Genomic DNA, 24,007 nt, shown 5'->3' with positions numbered 1-24,007 from the left:
CCCCTCCCCGCGCACAGGCCTCCCCTGCCCGAGCCCTGCCGGAGCCCGCGGCGAGGAGAGGGGCTCCGGCAGCGCCTCGGGCCCCCTGCCCCTCTCAGGCCTGCGGGCCGGGCCGGGCCAGCCCCCCGCGCCTCTCCCTGCAGCCCCCCGGGGATGGGACTAGCCCCGCCAGGAAACCAGCCCTCCCCGGGCTGCCACCAGGCCCGCCTCGGCGGGGTCAGCCTTACCCTGCTGCTGCTGCTGCTTCTTCTCCTCCTCCTCCTCCTCCTCCTCCTCCGCCTCCTCCTCCTCCCCCACCACGGCAGCCGCCGCCACTACCGCCGCCACCAGCGCCGCCGCCGCCTCCGCCCGGCAGGGGGGACCCCGCCGACCCGACCCGCTCCGCAGCCTCCCGCCGCCGCCGTTCCGCTCCGGGGGGGGAGGAGGAGCAGGAGGAAGGGAAGGGGGGAGTCCGTGCTGCCGCCGCGGGCGGGAGAAGCGGGGAGGCCGGGGGCGAGTGCGGGGGTGGGTGGGTGCCTGCGGCGCCGCTCCCGTCCTCAGCTGGAACCGCTCCGGCTGCGCGTCGACTCCCGGCCGGCCCCCCCCCCTCCCCCCGCTCGCTCCGCTCCAAATCAAAATAGTGTCACAATATGGCGGCGGCGGCGGCGGCCCAGCATCGCGAGACCGGGCCCCGAGCGCTAACGGGATGCGGCGCGCGCCAATAGGCGCCGGGGGGGCGGGGCCTGCGCAGACCCCGCCCCTGGGGCGGGGCTGGGGGCGGCCACCGCCTCCTCGCTGCGCGGGGGCGGGCGTTCCGCGCCGCGCGCCGGCTGCCCCGCCCCCCCCCCTCCCGCCGCCGCTGCCGCACGCGCGCGGAGCGCGTGGGGTAACGGCCGCCGCCTGGGCGACGGCGGAGCCACCCCCGCTCCCCCCTCGCCCGTCCCGCCCCGTCCCGCCGGGGAGCTGCGAGCCTCGGCGCCGCGGTGTGCGGACACGGGCGCCCCGCCCCGCCCCGGCCCCTTCAGCCCCTTCTCTTCCCTCGCCCCTTCTTGCCCCGCCGGCCGCCGCCCCCCTCCCCCGCTGGCGGTGGCCACCGCTCCGCCGGGCCCGGCGCCAGGCGAGGGAGGCGGCGGCAGGGGGTGGGTAGGTGGGCCGCCCGCCTGGGAAAGGGGAGGCCGGCGGGAAACCAAGCGGGGTTTGAGAGAGCTGAGGGAGGAAGGGCGGCTGCCGCAGCGGGTAGCATCTGCCAGGGGAAAAAGAAAGTAGGAAAAGCAGGCTCGATTAGAAAAAACACCCCTATGTCCGAAACAGCTGTTCTCAGAGGGAGTTGCCAGGCGCTTTCTGTCAGAAATACTGGTGCTCTCTCTAAATTTCTTCATGCTTTGTAGAGAGAGTACGTGGTTTCCATCATCCCTCTGAGGTGTAGCTTGGCCTAATTCTCTTCCCAAAATGCTGACAGGGGAGCGGGGGCCCATACGCGGGTGGGTGAAGCCCTTCTCCCCGCCTGGCTCGGCAGCCCCCACCACCTGCGGAAGGGGTCCCCGACCCAGCGTGCAGGGCCAGCGTGGCCGGGATCCATAGGAGGGGGCCCTTGCCAGCCTTGGGGGCAGGAGGCCCCGTGGGTCCTAATGCGCAGACTTGAAAATAGGGATCTCATTCTTCCTGCGATAGAAAGACAGGCATCCTTGATCTTGGTGGGGCGTTCAAGCAGGTCTTTGTATTTCCATAATTTGGGAAGTTACATCTGAAGTGAAAAGGCTTTTAGGTGGGTTTGTAAAACCATCCAGTAAATCAAATGTGTTTTGGGGGTGCGATACCTTACACCGCTTACTCTTTCGTACTCTTCCTGTATTTCCTTTCTTCCTGCATCTCTTGGATCCTTCCTCCCTGCAGTGAGCAGGTGCTGCCCCTGCTGTCTAACAATGGACAATCTCTCCATCTGTTCTTGGGTAGTCCTCTGCAAAACACAGTCAGAAATCATTTAAAAGTCATCTTTATCACCTGCAGCAGAAGGAAAACTGTCTGAAACCCTGCAACCTAGAACAGGGCCCTGCAGGGAAAGGGATGTGGTGGGGCTTTCAGATTTCCCCGTACAACAGTGGTGCTGTGCAGAAATCAGTAGAGAGATTTTTCTTCCCCACCTTAACTCCCAGAGGCACCAGTGATTTCCAGCGCTCTCCAGTGTATGAAAGGAACTACAAAACTGCCAGGCCATAGTCACCTCAAACCTTAAAAGCTGCACTACCCATTGCAATGGTGTGATGCGAGAGGGCCATACTGATGTCACGAGACATCAGCTGTCAGACTGGCCAATCGACAACTGTGAGATAAAATGACATAAACTAATAAAAAACTAGCATGCGCTAGGCAGGAACTAAATTATTTCCGACAATTTAGGCTAAGTGTTCTGTTACAAGAAACAGTTGACTTTGCCATTGCAACAATGGATGTTTTCAGAAATGACTGAAAATGTGTTTTCCAAATGAAAGTGTTAACAAGTGAAAAAAAACCCCAATCTCTCAACCGTGTTTAGTTAAAATTGTCAAACAGAGAGAATCCCAGGGTAAGCAACTGCAGAGACTAGCTTTGCTTGGCATAGGCAGGGAGAGAGAGAACACGACACGGACGAGTCTAATAGTGAGTTGTTATGTTGGGAGGAAAAAAAAGAAAAAAGGGAAAAAGGAAGACAGTTTTTTTCCTTCACAAAATGTGGAAATATAGGTGTATATATACATTCCAGTAAGAATCAGTCATTTTCACAAGCTACAACAGAGAAGGCTGCAGTTCTTTCATCCATCAGCAGCATGGCGCATGAAACGCTTGTGTCCAAAGTTTATTGCTGAGCCTGTCTTGAGTCAAGGTTATACAGGGCTGAGGATCTGCTGAAATTTGGTTGCTGATTGTAAACAAAACAGTATTTCCTCAAACCCAGCCAGAAATGAATACAGTCCCTTACAAGAATGGGTAATGGGGTATCTAGAAGGAAGACGCAATGGAAAGATCAGATCACAGAGAGCTGTACCGGAATTGCTCTACTGTAATTGTCTTGCTACATTAATCAAACCTTTCTCTTTTGTGAGCCATGCTCTAGACAATTCATGATCTGCCCGGTCATCCGCTCAAGCACACTGCTGTTCAGCTCTTCCAGCACAACCGTTTCAAACTTCCCTAAGCCATACCTGGCCTTTCAGGCAGATAGGATAATATACTTACATGAATACATTTTGTGTGCTAGAAACTGAGTTTATTTTGCCAAGTTTAATACGCAGTTAAATATTTGACCCTTTTGCCTACAGTTGCTAAAGCAGGGATTTGCCACAGGAAAATAAAAGACCATCTCTCACTGCTCCATCAGCAGCATTTACTGCAGTGCTTAAGCACTGGGATCATGTGAGTAAGCTGTACGCTCCTTTCACCCCTCTCCCAGGCTCTCCACACTGCACCTATGTCTGAGCCCATTGCTAAAGTTGCTCTCCTCTCCTCTATAGCGGCTAATTTTGAATCATTTTTTAACACCTTTCCAAACTCAAAGAACCATGTATTTAAGAAAATCATTCTGTGTACAGACATTCAGAAAACAACTCTTTTCCTATGTATGTGTAACAAGAACTAGGAGGCTGTATCCAATAGTAAAATCTGGGTGTAACTCCTCTCGTGATGCAAATCAAGGCTTCAGTCACCAGTGAGGCACAGGGAGCTGCCTGCCCAGCAGCCCAGTCGATTGAGAGCCTTGCTTCTTTCCCTGCAGATTTTAGGTATTACCCATTTTTTTTTGCCATACAAGGTATGAGTTCATGTTTTTAAAACCTTCATCAAACTGTTTATATTCTTCACTGCTAGAAAGTGAAATTATAAATAGGACTGGGGCATTATTCTAAACATATTGTACAGGAAAAACGTTTCTGCAAAGCACAGTCTATTTTTTTCAGCTTGGTACTGACATTTCTGATGCTGAAATTTCCTGAGAATGCTTTTTAGAAAAGGTAAGAGAACAAGTCCAGTTAAAACCAATCCACAACAACTGGCATAACTGTTTCTGAAATGGAGTTTAAAATTAGTTTTCCGCAGTGGAAAAAGGTGCTATTGGCAGCTTTGAAAACACCACTTTTCCCTTAAACATTCACCTGGCAATTTCTTTTTCATTCTTCTAGACAGAAAGTCTGTCAGTCTTCAGGTTGACAAAACAGAGGTAGCATTCACTGGCCAAAGGACAGTCCTTGGAAGCTCCCAGTCTGAGGTTACATCCACAGCTTCTCCTATAAAAACAACTAGACTTTAGATTAATTCCGTGACAAGGAAATATAGAAATCTACCTTATTTCACAAGATTCGTGCATTGTACTTCTTCTCTTCTGTCTTGAATTTATCAGCGGTGTGCCACAGTGCAAGAATTTGCCCAGCCTGGTGTAAAGAAGTGGATAGTGCTGGACTTGGAAGTAAGTTCCACTGCAGAGCCTCAGCATACAGCCAAAGCTGTGATCAATACGCAGCATAACTTTGCTCAAGTGAAGGTTCTCAGCACTTGTCTCCTGCACCCCACCATGAGTGCTTATACTGTGTAATAGCTTTAAAAAACCCCTTTTTGTTTCCAGTGTAGTAGTAGTCCAGCTATTGATGTTTATTTGGAAGAGTGTGTTGGAAACTGTAGTGTCAATACTCTAGTTTACTATCTTTTCCTTCTGCTTTAAATGTCAGTGTAATTCTAAGTCTGGTTTAAAAAACAAACGAAAGCCAAAATGCTCTTCTTTAATCAGAAACATCAGCTCTAGGAGCTCAGAATTTATGAAAAATCCTGAAATAACAAACAAGTATAATCGTTCAAGTAGAAGAAAATGTTTTGGTAAAGAAATGGGTTTCAGGTCAAATTACTCAGACTACAGTGAACTCCAGCTGCTTAGATTGCACACGTGTGCAGTTACGAAAAGCTGTTGTGCCCTGATGTTTTTCTTTTCGATCCACAGTACACAAACAGCTCCGCTATCACTGTTGAAACTCCCCTGGTTTTCCCGGTTGCTCCCTTCCTTTCTTCAAGATAGCACCAGCTTTTTTACTTCCTAACAGCTCATCTATTTAGGAGTAGAGAGCAAACATGACATTTGAGATAAGGGTGTGATTAAGAGGTGACTTAGTCGTTCATGAGTTCTAGCAGCCTCACAAGGTTTGGATAAGGCCTTTGCATAAGGGAAATCCATTGAGACAGCCTACCCTGGCATTTCAATTTTAAAAGCATAGTGAGCTGTGTTATAGTGGGGCTTTATTGTAGGCTACGTATTAATCTGACACACCAAAATAATAGGTTTTTGGAGACTTGGTAAGACTTTTTTTTTTTTTTCTCAATATCTTAAAAAAAACATTCATTTATATTGATCATGAGTGCCTTAGAAGAATGTTTACACTTGAAGGCAAATATCTTAGCCTAGCCAAAGCAATTCTGAAGTTTTTTAAATAATTGTTTTAAAACTGGGGAAGACCTCCATATTAAATCAATCTTTTGACTTCAGTTGCAAAAAGTGCATCGTTGATAGCATCAACAATTTACAAATCTTTCAGTGCTCTGAATAAGAGAACTAAACATGTATGAATAAAAGCTCATATATGTTCACATGACATACAGTTGAGTCAATATCTACTAGGGAGACAAATGTAGTATTATTTAATGGCATCATATGCCTCTTTTATGAAACTACTTTTTGATAACTCGGTGACATAAAATATAGACAGCCAAGACCATTTGAGGCTCCAAGATACTTCAGAAGAAATACTGGTTATGTTTCTTCCCAAATCCGCTGCTTCCTATGCTTTGTGGGAAATTTAGTAGAAAGCAATGATAAAAATAAATTTCTGCTTTTCTTAAGATTTATATAATACCGGTATATAGTCACTGCATGTCTTTAGGGTTTTGATCCAGCAAAACACCTAGTCTCTTGCTGAAGTCCATCTTTATTCAGGATACCTTGCACTACTTGCTTAAACTTTACACTGTGTTGAAACCTGAGACAAAGAATGGGCTTAAGTGTTTTTCTGAACAGGTATAACTTGCTGATTTGAGACAGGAAACCTACCTTGAAGTGCAAACAAATGACTCTCCTGTTCCAGATTCAAATCAGGCATGAATGTTTTCATAGTAAAAACCCTTGCAGAATGTCTTACAGCTCTTTCATTTTCCAGCTACTGATTTTAACCTCTTCTGTCTCATTGGCTTCAGCCAAATCCCTTTCCTTTACACACTTCGTAAATGCGAGAGTGAGAATGCAAACTGCAATATACTTAATCTTATTATATATGTTAGCACACAAGGTGCAATAATTATATTGTGTTTAAATTCCCCCAAATGTGGAGGAGGTTATTGGTAGGTGGCTAGTATATTTTAAAAAATAACCCAAAGTACTCTCTAAACCTGAATGGTTCATGGTATTAGATTTCTCCATCATCTTCTGGCCTTCTGCCCCATTGCTGTAATTACCTTAGCTCCTCACCCAATAATAAAACTCTCTGAACAAATCCTGTGCCTGCTATTAAGTAAAATTAAAGTTTAGTACAGATTCCCTGCATTCTTTCTTCTCTTCAGCTGTGGTGCTTGACAGCTTGCGTAGTACAAATGAAACACACAAAGCCTTTAAGGCACCCCATATTAAAAAAAAAAAAAAAAAAAAAAAAAAAAAAAAAAGTAACTCGGAGCTTTCTAATGCTGATATGTATTAGAAACAGTAAATCCTGATGAAGACCAGTACCGGATTCTCCATTTCTGTAGAAAACTCACTGGTGTAACAAAACAGAATCAGACATGTAAGCTTATTTACGCCCTGTACTGGTTTGTTTCCTCCTGGATCTCATGCAAGCCCTTGTAAGCAGAAGGCAGCTCAGATTCCAGGTCCACTCTGTCCTAGGTCTGTCTGAGATTGCCAGCAGGAGTCAAAATTGCAAGAATACATTTCACTATGTAACCGGCTGTCCTCTAGCTACTGCATCGAAATCACCAAGTTCCTGTTTGACCTGCATGACTTTCAAGTTCCAAGTTGAGCTATGTTTCAGTCATCATCTCTCAAGCTTTTACCTTTTCTGTGGGAAAAGATCACTTGTATGTACACACAGTTTAAAATGTTTCAGTATCACAGGGCAAAATATTAATAAATATTGAACTTCTAACTCATCAGCTCACTAGAATTAAGAAAGGTCATCCCATCTCCAGGCTAAAATGCTCTATATCACTAGGAAAACCAATACAGAAAATAAGGTGGTCATTCATGAAAACAAACAGCTCGTATTTCAGCTGTTTTCAGCTACTACTACTATGTCACGTAGAGGTAGAAGAGGAAATTGTGGGAAGTTTGTTAGGAGTTGCATAACATAAATACTTAAAGGAATGCATTAATGTTCACAAATCTTAGTGTTTACTTGTTGGTACATTTTTCTTCTCAAGATCTTCTGATAAATAACGAAATACCTTAAAAACCCATGAAAGCCTGTTCTTCCATCAGAAGGGTGCCCATTCTGAGAAATACACACAGTCCTCAAGAACATAACCCCGAAACTATAACCCCAGCTAAGCCAAACGCAAATTTGTGCTTAAATTTAGGCATAGGAACAGTTCTGTTGGCTTTACTCACATGCTTAAAATTAAGCATATGTTTTAACACTTTACTGGATTAGGGCCCATGTCAGCAAAATAAATTTCTTGGGAAGAAGTAATAAAAATGTAGCTTGCAGTGAGGGACAGCAGAGCCATTCACAGCTACAGAAGCTTTAAAACACTAGCTGGTATTTATGTATTTAAAGAAGAAATCAGGCGTTAAACAAAACATTTATTTTAGATAGCTATCTAATTAGTCTGCTACAGAAGCACCTTCATTTCTCTTAATTTGATGAAAAACATCTTTTGCATCCTTGCATCCCTGAAAGCAAATTAAACTACACATCAAGGATAAAAGCATTTTGCAAGCACAAGCTTCAAAAGCAATTTTCCCACTGTTTAGTAACAGCCTGGCTGTTCCAGAGATACCATTGCATTCCCTGGAGAAGAGGACAGACAGGAGGCCAAGCTTTTTAAACACTGAGTTTCATTACACACATGCACCTGAATTTGCTTATTCAAATGATTTACACAACAAATAAATCATATAATTGCCTATATACAATAAATGTCAGCTAAGTAATTCTCTTGTATGCATTGTGCACTAATGTGTATTTATTTTTAATGCTAAGAACCTCTCTAAATATTTGGTGTTGTATGTCTAGCCTTTAAAGAGAACTTACATCATTTGCAGAACCAGAATGGGTGCAATACTGCTAGACTGTGTCTATGTTAATTTTACTTTTTCCAGCATAAACTTTCTGTTGCTAACAACAGTGCAGCAAAGTATGAATTCTAGTGTAGATACAGCTCCTTTGGCGTTTTAAGTGCAGTGCTATCTGGCCCTGTTCAGAACAGATCTGTCTCATATATGGAGATGCCAGTGGTCACAGCAGCTTACTCTGCACTAGTGCTTTGGCTCTTCGAGTAGCAGTGGAGCTGTACCAATGAGTAATCATTCTCGCTCATATCCTTACACAGAAAATGTGTTAAACTCTTTCGCAATAACAGCTTAATTTATTCCTTTAGCATTACTTTACACCTGAATCACAAGGCAATGCATGAGCATTGTATCTTCTGCATTTTCAAAAGGAAAATCCTTCACTCAAAAGACAAGACATAATAATTTGTTTTCAAGTTAGCTTTTTCTCCCATCTTTAGTAGCCCTCTCCTTACGGCCAATTTTCCGAAGGGGACAAGGTTGCTGAGTATACAGCCTGCAGGTGTTTGTGCTCATCCCCTGTTCCCAGCCACAGCCCCTAAGCCCATTGGACACTTCCAGATGGACGCATTTGTAATTCTCAAGTTTTTAAAAAATTAAGTGTCTGGGGTGCAAAGAGAGACAGTAGTGTCTTTGCAAAAGATGGGGCTTCCCTCGCCCTTATTACACATGAGAGAATCCACTGGGAACACCAGCCTTGAGACACAGGGCTATAGAAAAAACAGGTTTCATGACTCCACTGTTACCAAATTCCTGATTTCAATGGGATTCAAAGCTCAGGATTCTCAATCCTCTTTTCATATCTTATTTGCACAGTCCACTGCTCAGTGAAGACCTGTTCAAGGTCCCAATGCCCTACAGTACAAACAAACACTAAGCAGTGAATTTATTGACTGCATAAAACTTATGAGATCACAGATGGGAAGAAAAATGGCTCCAAGAGAATGTTTTCTCTGGTAATCCTTATGGACAGTTATGGGACTCTAATTAGCAGGGTTTGTAAAAAAAAAAAAAATCCATTCTTCTTCCTACCTCTTCTCTCAGAGGTTGCCTTTTCTTCAAAATTCACCCCTTTATCAACACTTCTGAGGTCCTGTTTTGATTTCTGCAGTGACAGCAGTGATGTATACAGGTATCTTTAATCAGGTTAAAGTTGCATCATTGTTAAAATTGCACACTTCTAGTAAAACACTGTGCTACCTGTTGAGCTGGAAATAAGCACCGTGGAACCCATAGCACGTACCAGTCACGTCTCACTTCCGTGATATGCTTGTCCTCTTCTACCTATGGGCAGGAGACCTGACCACAAATTGAAATTGTGTTGTGCTGCACGTGTGCAAATTTTGTGCCTAGGTAGCGCTGCAAAGAAGCCTCAGCACTCACCTGAGCATTGACCAGAAGTGTAGGAGAAAGGAGAGCTTGATTTATTGGCAATAGCAGCAAGGTTGGGGCTAAGTCAAGCTGGCCAGCTAAGCCAAGATGTGCTAACCTGTATGCAGAAACCAGCCCCATATACCAGGCTAAGATATGGCCAGAATGACAGTTCAGATTCACGAACAGTTAACTCAGTGCTGTGTTTTTAAATAGCTGTAGTAATGGAACCATAAAAACTCCCACCAGGTTGAGGTCGCCAGTTTGGGAGCTTTTTCCTAATGTACTACATATTTTAAAGCTTAATCATCAGCCCGTCTCCAAGGAAAACTCCTACCCGTTTCAGTTAATCTTTGTCGGAATCAGTCCTGGTACTGGGTAACAGGCTGCAGTTAAAGTAAAATTTAAAAACAAGTTTCTAATCACAGAAATGAAGTTCTGAACTAGTCTTCCAACAGTAATGGGGAGTGAAAACCAGTTTCAAAATGGAATAACACCATACTATTGCAGCTTCAGGAAACTATGTTCACTGAACCATAGAGGTCTCATCTGGTTCAATTTCCTAGCTACCAAAATCCAATACCTGGTAGTCATCTGAAATTTGTACATGCCTTAAACTGTTGCTGATTAAAGTAATTGTCACTGAGTATTTATTTTAGTGAGACCATCACCCTCAGAAAAACGGAAGATTTAAACCACTGTTAGTAACTATTTCTTTATAAAAAGTCACTTGTCAGCTTGCTTGTAAATACCTGATACCAACAGCATAAACAGACCTTGTTTTAATTTAGAGAGTTTCAGTTTTATTTTTAGGAGTAGTACTTCTATCCAGAACTCTTGCTACAGTACTATGCATGAATTTTTGTTCCAAATAATGAAGGTCTACAAAGGCAATACATATACTACAAAAGCACCTGTGCATTCCCAAGGCGATAAATATTCAAGGAGTAAGTGTGTTTCAAGTATGATTAGTGCTCTTAGGAACTTTGGGGTTACAAATCAGTACTTTAAACTAGCTTCTACCCATCAGCTTATATAGGAGAGAAAAAAACCCAAAATAACAAACAACAAAGGGCCCAGAAAAGAAAGTTAGATTTTGGTTATTATTTCGATTATAGCTATCCTAACCCTGAAAAAAACAAAGGCAGATCACAATGACAGAAAAACAGATGTGGAAAACAAGACACAGTGTTAAGCTGCTGCAGCTGAGACTCATGAGGTACATGCATAAAGAACAAGTAGCACAGCATGCTGCAGAAGAGGAGGCAAGAGGTGGTTTTTAAAGTGTCTAAGTCAAGATGCCCTCAATAACGGGTTTCCTTTTGGTTGTTCATCTGTGATAAATCATTAATTTAATCTATCCAACTTTTAGTTTAAGAAAGTATAAGCCATCCATTTTGAGTCACAATTCCCTCTAATCGACAGCCTGTATTTCTCATACATGTAGCATAAGCAAATTTGTAGTTTGCAGCTTCAGAAAAGGAATGACATAGACCGCGTGGCCATGTAACTGGGCAATATAACTGCAAGTGCTTTCTGTTTCTTTTAGAGGTATGATGAGTTGTACAGGAAAATTATATATGTGTAGTCACCCTGAAGCAATGTAGTGATGACAAAACAGTATCTGGTATCATTTCAGAATGGAATCAAATAGAAATGTTGTAAAAGGGAGGGGAAAAAAGTTGCAGTAAAGTGTGTAATTTTCTGCTGAAATGAAAGGAGATGCTGTCATAGATGATGCAATAAAATAATAGTGTACAACATTAAAACACAGTACATTGCAATAAAGGAGTTGGCTTGCAGATAGTACACCTACATTTCTTGTAAGGTGTTTCATACTGCAGTTGTCTCACTAAATTGAAGAACTTTCATGGATATCTTGGGGCAAACATTGCCTTTTATTCATATTGATTTGTAACAATTCCTAGAAATTGCTCTAATATAATTTCTTATAATAGAGAAACAATAAAAAGTGGATAATTTTGTAACAGCAATAATTTGATACAACTTTTAAGAAAAAATGTGTATATTACTTTGGGAAGTACTTTTAGCAGTATTGTGGCGGTACCACTTCTAGGCACTGAAATTAGGCTGAAAATAGCTATTGAAATATAGGAGAGTTGCAGTATCCGTATCAGTTTACGTCTTCTTGAGATAATCCAGTGCCCTGCCTTTAAATATGCAGATCGGATAATCAGAGTGTTCAAATGTACACTTAAAATGTGTTGCTGAGCACAGCTCCAGTGTTGCTGTAATGTAGCTAGCAGAGATACTTTCTGTTCTGGTTACCTGGCCAAGCATTAAGTTAATGCTGCTTTTAATCTTTGTCCTTAAGGAAAAGATCAGTAGCTAAAAAGAACTTGTTTAACAAATCAGTTGTGTGTTTTAAGAGGCCTCATTACTGTGGTTTTGGTACAACTAATAAACATTTTAAACTCCCCAAAACCTGTGGTGCTGTGGGCATTAACTCCTGGTTTAGTGCTAGCTAGGAGAGCATTTCAAATGTAAATCTGAAGGCTTTTGGTTATTGTCCTTGTGGAGCTGACTAGCATAGATTGTAGTGAGGTCCCATCTTCATGGCGTAACTCCAGGTAGTATTAGGCAAAATTGTTTGGAGCGTCATACCGGCAGCAATGCATGCTGCGTCAAATCACCCTGTGCAAGCAGAAACTCTCCCATCTGGCTCGTAACAACCTATGCAGAAGTAGAGGGAGGAACACAAGGCTGCAGGAAGTACCAGACAGCGGTTTGTGGCGCACAGCTAGAGCTCCAGCTGGCTCTGCAGCCCATCTCGAAATAGACCCCTTATTAATCAAGATAATTTTAAACACAGAGTTCTTTCATGTCGCTACTCAACACACAGTACCTGGACTGTGGTGGCAACACCTGCCTTAAAGACACCCTGCTTAAGAGAGTGTAATAAACAGATACAGACAGCAGTACAATGTGTCTTTTAAACACATTGCATAATGCAGAGCAGTTGTTTGCATGTGCTCTAAAGCGACTACTGTTTATATTGCTACCCTGGCAAAGGGGGGCTGGCAGAGAGAGGTAACGCTGTCATCTTATTTTTATGGGAAAAACAGAGAATAAGAAGTGAACAAGAGGTTTTTGTCAGGAGTAATGCCTGAAACACTGTTAATAAAGACATTTGCTGAACGCTGTAATTCCTAACACTTTAATTCTGTAGGAAGATGTTCACCTGTAAAATATTTCTTTCCTTTTGTGATAAGAAAAAAAAATAACGAGCCATCCACCTAAACTCTGGAGACATTACACGTCTTAATTAAAAGGCAAGCATGTAGGACAGCACAGCACAGCAACAGATTTGTAACAAACAAATCTACATGTAGAAAAACCTCTCCAAAACCACAAAGAGCAGCAGAATTACCTAGGCAGAGAATGGGTCCCTCCTCCTAGTGCAGAACAGGTTCCTTGGCACGCCTGAAGGAAACCCAGGATGAATGGAGGCACACAGGGAGCATGGAGCCGTTGGCCTTTGGCATGCATACAACACAAAACAACCTGAAAACACAGAACCCTCTCATCCCGACAACAGCAGAAGCTGGGAAATAGATCAAATGCATCACTGAATTATTTCAAAATACAGAACAGTTCCATTATATGAACATTTTTCTCTTCCATGATACTCTCAGCATAACATTTCTGCCTTGTATTAGATAAAATTCTAACCGTTATTAGAATTCTTTTAGTTTCCAACATGCTTAAAACAAAAGAAATTAAAATTTGTACTGATGTTTACTGGTTCATTTCTACCAGTGTACTCTCCCTTGGCAAAGTTCTACAATTCTCAGATTTAAATTTATGAACAAGCAACTCTCCTCGTTATTTGTGCTTCCGTGTTTCCTTTTGAAACTCAAAACTTATGCCTTTTAATTGTGCAGGTTTTTTTTTCTCATTCACAGCTTATCAAAAACATTTCTACTGACAGCCAGTTCTTGGTCATCATTCACATTAGTTTGTTTCAGTTCTTTTTTTTGAAAGTCAGCCTGGCTGACACGTGTTCTCACCTTCATGAAATGATCCTTTTTTAGAACAGGAAGAACTTCTGAGTAAACAATGTCATATTAGGCTTTATAAACAAGAGTAAAGTCAGCAAGATACAGAAAGTAATCTTGCCCTACTCAGCACTGGCTTTCAGAGTTCAGTATGGCTTTAGATCAGTTTTATTGAAACCAGAGAAGAGCAACAAGGAAGGATTAGAAGTCAGAAAAATGCAACCTATGAGGAAAAGATTGAAAGAACGGGTGCTGTTTGATCAAGAGAAGAAAAGGTTGAAGGCAGATAAAATAACAATCTTCAAACACGGAACAGTTGCTTAAAAAAAAAAAGTTTCAATTGCTGCAAGGTTTGTGGCTAAACCTTAAGTGAACCTTTCTAAACAGTGAGTGCAACAAAAGCATTGCAATAGCTAGGGGAGGTCACACAGTTCCATCTTTGGACATTTCTACAAACAAATTAATGTATAAACATCTGTCAGGAATGCTGTAGGGTATAGTTCATGCCACAGCGGATGGATTAAATTACTTCTTTGAGTCCCTCCCCAGGCCTATTTCTATTATACACAATTCTGGTTATACAATAAAAATTTGTAATTAAGATGCAAACATTTTTGTTAGCTTATCAGAGTTTTTTACTGTTGTGATCAACTCCTTTACCAATGTAAAACACTACCATTTTAGATACATGCAAAAAAAAAGTTGTTCAATGTAAACAGAAAAAAGATCTGCATTTTTACAAAGTCTTATGGTTCACAAAAGACTATACATCTCTTCTTTGCCTCTTCCCTCAGACTAACAGGTTATAAAGCAACAAGTCAGTTTATTCTTTAATGCTATTTGGTATTAGAAATTATTCTCTCATGCATTATCAGTAAGAAGACCGGTCCACAAATATTCCAGCTCCTGTGTTCCAATTTATATACAAAGGATTGGAAAGGATCTCCTGGGTCATCAAACCCAGGTCCCTGTTATCAGAATCAGCCCTGCAGTCTATAATTTATCAAGCTTAAATTTGTTTGCAAAGTTCTGTCTTAAACCGCTGCTTCCATTATACTGACTGGGCGGCTGCTCCAGATCTCTCTCCTCTAATGTTTCAACACTTCTTAAGTTTTCAATGCAAATTTAGTTAGGGCAGTTTATGCTGCTTCACTCTCATGCCAGCACCGACTTTTACCTTAAATACCTCCTTTCTGTCCCCCAGTGACAGCAATCCTATCGTCTCTTGCTTTTTAGGTTAATTTTTTTTTGTCTCTTCTTTAGCTGGTCCCTTAGCCACTTTGCATTTTCTCCTACTAATTTTCATCTTTGCTACATTAACTATTGTTTTCCTTGATGTGTTTCTTTGACATCCAGATGGATTGGATCCAATGCTTTCCTTGTCAGCAAGATCAATTGGTAAAGACAGGTACCTCATCAGTATGGCATAATCTACTCCTAAAGTATATGTTGTGTTTTATCTTATTTTTAATTTTTCTCAATATCTTCCATTATATTTCCTTCAGTATTTACAAGCCTTGCATAGGGTTGAGATATAATCAATGGATCCAGCTGCTTATCTTGTAGTCTTGCTTCACCCTAATCATTGGGCCGGTATTTGCTATTTATGGCCTTTCCTTACTGTCTGACCAGTTCCCAGCTATTTATTCAAAATCTTTACTTCTGGATTCCATTTCACATGCTAGTTTTTCCAATATACTGGTTATTTTAATGTATCAACTCTGTCCCACCCTTCAAATGAGAACATTCAGGTCTTTCAACTTTGCTGCCATCTTGGTGTGCTCATTTCCATTTACCGGTGATAAACACCCTTTTCCTGAAACTGTGTATTCCTCAGTAACTTAGACGCAACACCATTTTTTACCTATAGTTTCACTCCCTTGTTTCCATGCTGTATCCTTCCTCAAATGGTTGGTTATGGCACTTATTTAAACCAGAGGACGCCAGTCAATAGTCTCACCAGCTACATTTTGCATAGTAGCCTACAGCACTCAGGAGAAAGCAGGCAATTGGGATATGGAGTCGTCCTCGACCAGAGAGGGTCCAAGTCGTTCCTACATGCATGCTCTGCTCACCCAGCCCACTACAGGCAATTCCCATGTAGGGCCTCTCACATCCCATCTGTTAGCCTGAGTTACTGCATAGTTCAAATAAAAAAACCTTGGAGCCAAAAGTGGAAGGAGGAAGAAAGAGCTTGTGTCTGCAGCCCAGTGTCAGGGTTTTGGGCAGAGATGACTCCTGAGCTGTAGCCCTCAGGCTGTTACTGCATTTCACTCAGAGGTGGTGTAGTGCACAGCACTGGCTGTCCATGTCAGCTCTCTGTGGATCAGATGCAGAGAGGTGGGTGCTCCAAGATGAGATTCACAACAAAATCACCTTGAGTGAATGGGATATCCTGTGTCTCATTCACATTTCAGTGCCTACTGATGGCGTGGGAGAGAGAAACCCGCTGCTGCGGTGCATACTAGTGTGCCTTCAGATGGAGAGTCAGGTAAGGAAGCAGGCTGGGTATTTTGCAGGCTGCATGGCTAGTTAGGCACCTAAGTTCCACTTTAAACCAAATGCAAGCACTTCAGTGCTTACAAAGTTACTTCTCTATCAACAATTTCCTGATAAAACCTGAGTCCAACAGAAATTAAAGAGAAGCTTTATGACTGTGGACTACCTGACTTTTCTAACCAGTTCAAACTCCCTAACCTCTGCAGCTTGCCTGCCTGTAAAGGAGCGGTAACACCCTAGCAGGGTTTATGTAACTGCTACTCAATATTGCATTAAGCTTCCTCCATCTGACATGTAAAACTTCCACCTGCTCAGTCACCCAAGTCCTGACTTGAACTAACGACTCTTCATACTACAGTGCTATATTTGCTCCCAGCAGCCTGATAACAAAGTGTACGGAGGATTGCCTGATCCAATTTATGCTATAGCCTGAGACAATAATTGTTTTACACTGGCTGTTATCACCTAGCAGCAGGATCAGTTTAAGTTTGTTGCTCTCTAGAGAAGAAGGAAACTGCAAATACAGTGAGAAATCCATGTGCCATGGTGTTTTAAAATGTCAGAGCACCACTAATGTATCATCAACTGTAATTTTAAGCATTGACATCGCTGTCAATGAGCCTTGGTATTTTGTCATTGCTGTACTATTTGTAAAAATCTGTTTCACTCCATTGGCTTCTTCTTTCATCTCTGTGACTGGCAGCCTTGTTACTTGTTTTTCTGTCTAATGGAAATTCTAGAACTACTGGTAGAAAGTGAAGTGTTGCTATGAAAAACACCCCCCCCCCCCCCAATACCTCTTTCTTTCTCTCTTTTTAAAAATGAATACTTTACAATGTAAATGAATACTGTCCCTGTCCCCCCCCCCCAATTTGTTGCAAAGGCAGCAGGAGCTTTTAAATAGCTGTTTCTCTCTAAACTTACCACTGAGATAATTCTGAGTTACTGAGAAAAGTTTGTTTCTGTCCATCCCCTTCTCTTTTGCACAGAGACATTTTCACAAATCTCCTGTTATAAGGCAGTACTGAGAGTAGAACAACTGTGGACCCTCTAAATTTCCAGCAAAGATGATCAAGTTTGCGGCGATCAAGTGCAGGAATAAACAAAACATTGTAGCATGCTTTAAAGATTCAATCCAGCTCTTCATTTGAGCATTTTCTTTGCCTGATCCACACAAAATAATTACAAAAAAGGCCAGCAAGTACAAAATAAGGGTCTGTATTCCACTAGAGCAGAATAAAGCAGCTCATAGGCTTTCTGTTTAAGCAACTTTGTAAAGCTCTGGTTATCAGCGAGACTTCCAAACCTCTAAATCTGGCAATTTTGTGTTACTACCTTTATGCCTATTTACAGGTCTCCAATCTCCAATTCCCCCCCTTAATGCATGTCCTGTTCCTGCTGCTGTATGCAGAATCAGCTTTCTGGATGTTTCCTCCCAACATAGAGCAAAGCTCAACTTACCACCTGTAAATAGCTCCATCTGCTCCAGAACAATTTGTATCTAAAGAGAAATGGAGAGGGCTCCATTCACCTTGCTAGAAGGCGGTCACCAGCAGTACTTGCTCCCTCTTCATAATGCTCTGGGAAGACAATTTAATGAACGAGCTGGACATTCCCTTCCCTCTATTCCCTGAGATACTATAGGTTTTATGATCCCCCTCTTTTCCCAGTTATCTGGTCACATTAGAACAGGGGATGAGAGTCCAAAGGATGGAGATTGGTGACAAGTGGTGTCCCTCAGGGGTCCATATTGGGACCAGTACTGTTTAGTATCTTCATCTGTGACACAGACACAGATATAAGATTATTGCGGCCTTTCAGTAGTTAAAGGGGACTTATAAGAAAGATGGGGACAAACTTTTCAGCAGGGCCTGTTGTGATAGGACAAGGAGTAATGGTTTTAAACTAAAAGAGGGTAGATTTAGACTGGATATAAGGAAGAAATTTTTTACAATGAGGGTGGTGAAACACTGGAACAAGTTGCCCAGAGAGGTAGTGGAGGCCCCATCCCTGGAAACGTTCAAGGTCAGATTGGACAGGGCTCTGAGCAACCTGATCTAGTTGAAGATGTCCCCACTCACTGCAGGGGGGTTGGACTGGGTGACCTTTAAGTGTCCCTTCCAACCCAAACTATTCTATGATTCTGTGATTCCATGATTCTATGATTTAAATGCAGTGTCAGCAGGGCAGAGATGCTCTAACATACAGGAGAAACGTTTCCAGGGCTGTTGTGCTGATGAAGGAGACTTTTCACATGCTGTCATTACTGGTAGAGGTCAGGTTTAGCTGCCTTCTGTACTAGACACTTTCCTGGCCACAGACCAAAAGATCCACAAGGAAAGTTGACTGTGGCAATGGTGTGCTGAATTCAGCGTATCTTTATGAAAACAAGGCTCTCAGATGACCTACTTGGTGAATTCAGTTTGCGGTTAAGTGGAAGCAGTAGTGGAGATGCTCAGCTGCACCAAGTGGCAGCCGCCCTGAGCAGGTGACAGCAGAACTCAAGGGTGTACAGAAAACTAGAAATGCCTAGGGCTCCTGAGGTGCCAAAAAGCAAGGTGTGTATTGTGGATGACTCATTAAATTCCACTTCAGTAATGTTTTAGATTTTTCTTTTTGTATGTGGCATTGTTCCAAAGGAGTAGCAGTTTTTAGCTAGTCTGGGAACTGCAGAAGAGACGTGAGGTAGAAGGTGGTAGCATCACTCTGGCTTCTCCTGCCTTGCAGGTCATTTACTGCTGTGTACTCAGGGAGGATTTTAGCCACAGGTGGTGCCACAAGTACAGCAGTCGCAGTCCCCAGTGGATACCCTAAACTCAGCTCTTCCAAAGAGCAACTGGATACTTCAGTTCCGACCCACAGCTAAATTAATAAGCAGCAAGAAGCGCAGAAACCTTGCAAGTGGTTTTAAGCCTGTCCTTGGGACTTTGGTGTAACCATTGCCATAGAGGCATCAATGTGAGCAGAACACATCAAAATGCCTCAGGGAGGTCAGATGTCTCAGACACAGTGCCTCTGCTTATCGCTGAGTGCTTATAAGCTTCTGGGTGTCAGTGAAAGAAATCGTCATCATTTGTAATGCCAATAAACCTCTCTGTCTCAGAGGTTTCTTCTGCCTTTAAAATCCCTCACAGTAGCTGGATTCTGATGCTGACATTTGGTGAAAAAACTTCCCCTTTGCAAGAGAAACCTTCCTCAAATTGTGAGAGACACTAGCTCTAAAGGCTTTATTCAGCCCCTATGCTTATATAATATAATAAAACATCTGTTACATTTTCAGTCTTAATTTGAGTGATCAAACCTGAGTTTTTGAAATTTGGTGAAAGCAAAGGGTTGAGCTTCTTGATTCATCCAGTGCCTCACAAAGGGTGTTCATCACAGTGTAGCCAAACATCGCCATTATAAGCAGACAGCTCTACTTCTTCCAGGATGCAAGTGATGGGGGATGCACATGCAAGGTGGGGTGTGAAAATGTCCCAGAAAATTCAGAAGACAGAAGTTCAGGAAAAATGGGAAGGCACCATGCAGCAAATGACACAAACGCACATGCCTGAGTGCTGGATTTCATCTTCAGAGCTCCGATTTAGGTTACAAGGTTGGTGATACCCAAGGTAACCACACAATCACACAATCTTCTACTCCCAAAGGTCTTCTTCCCCAGTTCTCAGGAAGCATATGAACAACTGGCAGATAGGATTAAAACAAGTAACATGTAATGAAATGCCAACTTATTCTCTTGGTATTAGCAAGGACTTAATAAAGAAGGGTTAGAAGAAGGGGTGTGTGCCCAAGTTACTTCTAAATTGTGAAATGTATCTATATCCCTTACTGAATGTGTGTATCTGTAAACAAAGGCCAGAATGAGTTTTTAAGAGAGAAAAACATAATTGTAGCAGTGTGAAAAAAAGGGACTGAGGAATTAGAAAGAGAGTTTGCTTTCCATTTCTAGAGGCACAATGAAAGTAAGTGCTTTGCATGAGCTACCCCATCAATAGCTTAAAAAGATTAGGAGAGGGGCATTCTTTTAGTGCGCATAACCTTTTCAGCAGCATGGCAAATAAAATAAATAAAGAGAATAGGCCAAATCCAGAGGTGGGTTTATATTTAAACACAAAGTTTACATTCAAGTTTCTAGGAGAAGAGTTGGAACAATGTGGAATAAGCTTGGATCTTCTTATTCTCTGAAGATTGAACTGCATAGTATTTTTAGACTTTCATACTATACACATTTTGACCCAAAATGTAGTTAAAGTCATCTTTTGTTTTGGATCTATTGTGAATTGTTAGCACTTGACATTCTGTAAACTGGGGCTGGCATAGACTTTCATAAACATAAACCCAGACTCAGAGTGGGGCTGTTGGGTTGGGTTTTTTTTCTTTTCAGTAAACACAGATTTATAATGTGCCAAAAACTCTACAGATCCCTTCAATCAGAAGTCAAGGGGGAGGCTTTCAAAACATTCTAGGCTTTTTTATTTGAGCCACCTCATAGCTTTTTGTGCAGGCATTCCTCCCCAGCAAATAGCACAAGAGCTAGCATGCTGAACAAATAAATATACAAAGGTTACTGAATGTATAACCCTTTCCCTCCAAGCAACCTCCTTCTACCTTGCATGCACACACTGCAGGTTTAAATTGCAAGCATAATTTAATTCCCTCAACCCAACCCAACCCTAGCCTGTAAGGATTCAGAAAAAAAGATTATTGTGTCATGGCAACTTGTTTCATGTGTGAGCTTACTGAAAATCAAAAATCTCCAAAACCAATTTCTGTTTGTTGAAACATTCGTTTAGAGCTCACCTTAACATTCACAAGGGGCTCTTGTGCATCCCGACCACTCCACAAAGACAGACATGGAAATTGCTGATGAGGAACACCAAGTTCATCTTCTTGTGAGATTTTCTGACTTGTGGCAAGTTTCTGATAACAGTACCTAGCCCTAATGGCATCTTGTTCAGTGTTCTGGTTATATGCATGGGTTGAACATGACTTAATAAGGCAAATAGTCCTGTGCAATAAGGTAAGGTTTTTTCCTAATCTTAAATATGTAAGGCAGACTTCATGTCTTTAAAAGTGAAGAAACCAAACAGTTGTCATGAAAGAGTTGCTTTGGAAATGCTTTTTGCTGTGCATCTCAGGCTTCACTTACAGTGTTACAAAGCCATACCTCTCAGTCTCAAAAACGAAGCTACCTTTATTCATAACTAGCCATCACTGAAGCAGGTAAACACATCCAAGGAATTAAACCCACCTGACAATTACCATAAGAGGACTGGTTCACTGTAGTTGGAAGACGAATTTTTGTGCCGTAAACTTGATATACTTTTGGGCTCCCAAGGACCACACCAGCAGTCTTCAGCTTAAAAAAAAACAGAAAGGAAGAAAGAAATAGAAGCACCCTTACCACAGTATTTCACAACGCTGTATCTGTACACAAGGTTCATACCCAGTCCAAGTCCAATGGTAAGGGATGAGCTGTGGCGTGCTCTGCATTGTCATTCAGTGAAGGCCACTTCCCCATGTGCATGCCCGCAGCTGCTTCTCCTGCGGCGAGCCCTGTCCCAGCTTGCACAGGAAGGGAGGTGAATGGGTCAAGCCTCTATTACCACTGCTACTCTTTAGGTCATATGAAGGCTGAACATCTTAATGAAGTTTTTCTAAGGTTTTATGTCAGATCTTGGCTTCTTTTTTCAATAGTGATTTGGATCTAGGTCCTTTTGAAACATGTTGTTTACAAACAGAATTAAATCTTTGGAAAAGATATTTTGATAGAGCTTAAAACACAAATGGCTAGAAGAAGCTGACCCAGAATTTAACGTTTCATGTGGAACTGACACAGGCAGACTCTTTTTGCCTTTTCTTCCCTCTATGAAAGTGGCATTAGGGATGCATTAGACGTGAAAAGGTGTTAAAGAACCTTTATGTAATACCTAAAGCACATTCACGATCTATTCTTTCTCCAAGGAGGGCAGTACCATTCCACCCTCGCATCCACTTGTTTGGATGGTGGACATCACTGACAGGGCAGGCATGACTGGCAGAGGAAATTCTCTATTATGGCAGTCACCCAATGCAATACAGCCAGTGATTGCCTTGGGGAGGATAGCTGGATACTCAGAAAATCCTTACTGTTTTGGGTCTGTCATTACATTTTCCCATGAAACCAGAACTGAAAGAAGCCCCAGTTATCAGGAACCTTTCTGAATTGACCTTATGATCTAGTAATTCAGAGCATTTCTCTGGGACTTGAAAAGCATTAGTAATACATCAGGTGATATAGGTATATAAATACAACCTACACTTTTACTTATCTCTATATTCACTCACATTGCAGACTTTTCAGAGTAAGGACTGGTAGGGGCCTGCCATAGTGCAGCACAGCCATTTAGAAAAAGTGGTAGCATTGCTTAAGAGCAATAAGGATATAAAATCTAACCCATTTTTCACCTGTCTGCCAAGAGAAAATACTGCCACTAGCATCTTGGGACAGATTTCTCATCTCCTTTGCCGCATTAGTGTTGTTCAGTGATTTCTCCCACTCCTTTCTTTACATAAGTTTTCTGTTTCATGTATTATCTCACCTTGTATATTTCCCAAGGCTCAAGCTGTTTATTCTTCCTTCAATCAACAGAAATACTTACTTTATTTTCATTTTTCATTCTCTGTCTATTTGTCTTCTGTTCACAACTTCATTTCTTGCTGCTGCATTTTCTACTTTCCATTTCTGTATCTCAGCCTTTGTTTCCATCTCAGTCCATAATCTTGGCCTCTTTTCCATCTCTCACCCCTTGTTTTCACAGCCTCTCTTCTTGATATTAGCTCAGTCCTGCATCACTACAAATAACCTGCTAAACTCTCGGTAGCTGTGTGGTTTTACACAAGGATACACACACACACACACTTTGTTCCTTAACTAATGGCCTTGGGCTATCTTGGGGGTCAGCCCCATTCTCCATGACTAATTTAACTGCGCAGTCACTTTGGGACTCTTAAATGTGCTAAGGAGGCTGGTTCTGAAAATGCCCATAATAAACAACTCCTTCAGCTTTTCCCCTTCTGCAGAATGCATTTTTTGCCCATCAGAGCTGTCTTTAAATCTGTAAGTGCCCAGAGGGCCTGCTCCCTGATCTCCTGTACTTTGCTGGTAGAAGTCTCACCTCAAGCTCTACATGCATGTGCTGTCCACATTCAAAGGAACGTATGAGAAACACACACTTGCTCCCCAGCTGAGATTATCTGGGATTTCTGATCCACACAGACTAAGCAGTAGCTGTGAAATAACGTAGTCCATAGTTCACATCAGTTCTCCCTCCCTCTGAAATCCTCCAAGTCACCTCTTTGGGTTTGTTCACCTGCTGCCTCGCTGTGTCTTCAAGCCCTGGACTCCCTGGAAAGGCTGCGCGGTGCCTGGCCACAACCAGCTCCTAACCCGTGGGGGCTCCCCAGACACCCCAGCACCGGGACCATCCCTACTGCTATGATTAGAAATGCCCATCGCTATTTCATCACCATGTTCATCTCAGCTGTTCAAAAATGAAGGCCACCCCAAGAAGAATTGCTAGGCCGCCCCGATTCAATCCTTTGAACTCAGCGTAAATACAGCCCGGTTTGAGTGAGGGCTGGATCTAGTCCTTAATCAGGTGGTGAGCGCAGTAGTATGGCTAAGTATAGTAACCACTTAGTTTACAGTACAGTGACCCAATAATTATGCAAGATAATACTGTATGCACTTAGCTCGCCTGTACCATTCAGAGCACTTGCCAATAATACACGAGCACGTTTCATTATCTCCTTCCCCTGCTTAGGGCTCTTTATAAACGGTCTGTTTTCTCCCGAGATTGCTGGAGCT

The sequence above is a fragment of the Pelecanus crispus genome, chromosome 3 (assembly GCF_030463565.1).
Source record: "Pelecanus crispus isolate bPelCri1 chromosome 3, bPelCri1.pri, whole genome shotgun sequence".
Taxonomy (NCBI): Eukaryota; Metazoa; Chordata; class Aves; order Pelecaniformes; family Pelecanidae; genus Pelecanus; species Pelecanus crispus.
The sequence above is the reverse complement of the archived record's forward strand: the minus strand, read 5'-3'. Positions refer to the sequence as shown.